This window comes from Panicum virgatum, chromosome 4N (genome assembly GCF_016808335.1).
Source record: "Panicum virgatum strain AP13 chromosome 4N, P.virgatum_v5, whole genome shotgun sequence".
Lineage (NCBI taxonomy): Eukaryota > Viridiplantae > Streptophyta > Magnoliopsida > Poales > Poaceae > Panicum > Panicum virgatum.
The window spans coordinates 19,308,081-19,311,606 of record NC_053148.1 but is presented as its reverse complement, the minus strand read 5'-3'; the positions used below and the strand labels follow the sequence as shown (position 1 = coordinate 19,311,606).

General features: G+C 58.7%; 1 pseudogene; it reads left to right on the top strand.

Moving 5' to 3' along the window:
• The first annotated feature begins 603 nt into the window (after window positions 1-603).
• On the top strand, window positions 604-2,732 carry LOC120669017 (annotated as a pseudogene).
• The last annotated feature ends 794 nt before the right edge of the window (window positions 2,733-3,526 follow it).

Sequence of the window (3,526 nt, the reverse complement as noted above, 5' to 3'; positions counted from 1 at the left end):
TCCTTTGTGCCAAATATTGTCCTTATTGAATTGTGTTGTTTCGATCGATATTAATCTTTTGATCAATTTAAGAGTACTAGAAATAATCTTTTCATTTTTGTAGACGAAAATAATCATTCCTACCATAGTGTTTGCCCTGAGTTAAATAGCATGCAGACAGACCCTAAAATACAATGGCATGGACTCTTAGATGGAACTTGAGATATAATTTCTAAATTTGAATGTAACTATCAAACATTATGCATCCCTCTTCTTTTATTATCAAGGGATCAGGCAATGACTCTGTGTGTATCAAAACCATTTGTATTTTGTTTCTTAAGAAGAATCCATGTGTATACTAATTCCCTTAGCCTTGGTATGTGCTTGGAACTTGTATTGCACGCACACTACTCTAAGCATATTCCAGCAATTATTTCGTCCGGAAAAAAAAAAGACCAAATCGGCTAGGCAGCCTCCAGCCCTCTATGGGCGCGGCAAAGCGCGCAATCCATCCTAGTAGACATCATACATGGGGAAGTTGGGCCTGTTCAAAGTATTAATAGTAAATAAAGCATTTGGTCATCCAGATGTCCATACAAAAGATGTCGTGATTGGTAGCAAAATTCAAGCGTGACACCTCGACGACTGGCCCAGGCCATCAGTCAAGTAGTCAAATGAACTCCAAATCACACCTACCAGCACCTCGCCCCGCACTTCACGGAACCCAAGTGTTCGACGATGTCCTCAGCGTCACCGCCGAACTCCGGCTCTGGCGATTGCCAGGGACCGGCAGCCACGCGGCACATCGTCCTCTTCCCCAGCGCCGGCATGGGCCACCTGGTCCCGTTCACCCGCCTCGCCGTCGCGCTGTCCGCCGGCCACCGCTGCGACGTCACCCTCGTGACGACCCTGCCCACCGTGTCGTCCGCCGAGTCCCGCCACATCGCCGCACTCTTCGCAGCCTTCCCCGCCGTCCGGCGGACGGACATGGACCTCCGCCTCACTCCGTTCGACGCGTCGGCCGAGTTCCCCGGAGCCGACCCGTTCTACGTCCGCTACGAGGCCCTGCGCCGCTCCGCGCCCTTGCTCCTCGGCCCGCTGCTCGCCGGCGCGTCGGCGCTCGTCGCGGACATCGCGCTGGCCTCCGTGGCCATACCCGTAGCCAGGGAGCTCCACGTCCCGTGCTACGTCTTCTTCACCGCGTCGGCCAGGATGCTCTCCCTCAAAGCCTACTTCCCCACCTACCTCGACGCCCGCGGCGCCGGACATGGACATAGCGTCGGCGACGTCGACGTCCCAGGCGTGTACCGCATCCCAAGTAAGTCGGTTCCGCAGGCGCTGCATGATCCGGACAACATCTTTACCCGGCAGTTCATCGCAAATGGCCGGGCGCTCGTGGCGTCCGACGGCCTCCTGGTCAACGCCTTCGAGGCCATGGAGCCGGAGGCCGTCGCGGCTCTGCAGGGTGGCGCCGTGGTCGCCGGCCTCCCGCCGGTGTTTGCCGTAGGGCCGCTTGCGCCGGTGAAACTTGGGGAGGCAGGGGAATTACAGGGCGTGGCTCGACGCGCAGCCGCCGCGGTCGGTGGTGTACGTCAGCTTCGGCAGCCGCAAGGCCCTGGCCAGGGACCAGATCAGAGAGCTTGCCGCGGGGCTGGAAGCGTGTGGCCACCGGTTTTTGTCGGTGGTGAAGGGCGCCGTCGTGGACAGGGACGACGCCGGCGAGCTCAGCGACCTGGTCGGCGACGGCGAGGGCTTCTTCCTGCGGCGCGTGCAGGGCCGAGGCCTGGTGACCAAGTCGTGGGTGGAGCAGGACGAGGTGCTGCGGCACCCGGCCGTGGGGTGTTCGTGAGCCACTGCAGGTGGAACTCGGTGACGGAGGCGGCGAGCAGCGGCGTGCCGGTGCTGGCGTGGCCGAGGTTCGCGTACCAGCGGGTGAACGCCCGCGTGGCGGCACGCGCCGGGCTCGGCGTGTGGGTGGAGCAGTGGAGCTGGGAGGGAGAGGAGGCGGTGGTGACGGCGGAGGAGATCGCGGAGCAGGTGGTGGCAGCGATGGGAGACGAGGCGGTGGCAGATAAGGCGGCGAGCGTCCGCGAGGCGGCGGGCGGCACGAGCAGTGGCGGACGGCGGCACAAGCCACCGGAGCCTGGCCGAGTTCGTGCGTCGTTGCCGGGCGGAACCCCGCCATAGATGCGCCGCGAGTGAAGCTAGCAAACTCCATCTCTTCCCCGATCTCACTGGTTGCTACAGTAGTTGCAACAAGAAACCAGTCCTAGTAATGAAAAATGGCAATATTTTCTTTTGTCTGTCCGTGGTAGCTGTCTCACTGGTCTAGATTACACAGTACAACTCAGACGCTCATAATATACGCACACTTACTCTTATTTACGCAAATACACAAATCATACTCCTATAAGCTGTCCACTAGTTGAAGAGGCCGTGTCACTACTATAACATAATTTTTAATGATAACTTACATTAATCAATAGAGTCAATTGCTTCTTGTTGTGTGGTATCACTTGGTACAACATGTCGCAAAACGATGCAAACAGATAGAGCAAATTGTCAAACCAAGCATATCTTGAGTTCTTGACACGGCTACAAATGAAGAAACAAACAAGAATAGCGTAGAAAAGATAGAACCTACGAACAAATGAAACCAAACAGGAATACAGTATAATCTAGAACTTAACTAGAACAATTACTAAAAAAGTATTGATAACCTAGAATTCAGCCAAAATCTATCAAAACAAGAATTCTTCCTCAAAATAGTCGTCACACCATGCTTTTTTCTGGTTCACCGCAAGATAGGAGAAGCCCCCCTCGCGTCGTCCTCGATAGACTCGGGGGGGGGGGGGGGCCTCGCATCGTCCTCGACAGGTGACTCGGGGGGGGGGGGCGACGCCGCGCCCCCACCCACCCCTCCCGTGTGTAACACCCTGATCACTGGGCCCCACTTGTCATCCTCCTCACTCGTTTCCTCTCGAAGCTGCCGGACCGCTTCCGTGTTCAAGTCGTCCACGGCGCTCGCTCGCCAGCTCCTCTCTCTCGCTCGATCTCTCGCCTCTCTCATGTGTGGGTGCCGCCATAGCCGCCTCAGCCGAGCCTGCCTGCGCCGCCCGCCTGTGCGCCACCGCACGCCGCCGTTGCTCTGCCCCGCCGCGCGCCTGCCGCAAGCCACACTCGCGCGACCCCCGTGCCCTATCACCGCGCGCACCAGACCCGCCCGCTCGCGCGCCGTCGACGCCGTGAGCTGCCGCCGCCGTGCCCCACTGCTCTGCGGCACCGCCGTCCGCCATGGCCGCCAAACCGAGCTCACCGCGGAGCTCTTGCTTTCGGCTTTCCTTCGCCCTAACTGAGTTTGGAAATGGCATCCCCACCCTCTACTGTTGCTCGCCGACCCCTCCGCGCCCCCATTCCCTCACCGAAGCGCCACCACCGCCGAGCAGTGCCGCCTGCTGCCGCGGCCCCGCCGCCTCCGACCACCCCCAACCCCTTCCAAGGCAACCCACAGGTAGCTCCCGACCTCCTCTATCTCCTTCGCCCCAGA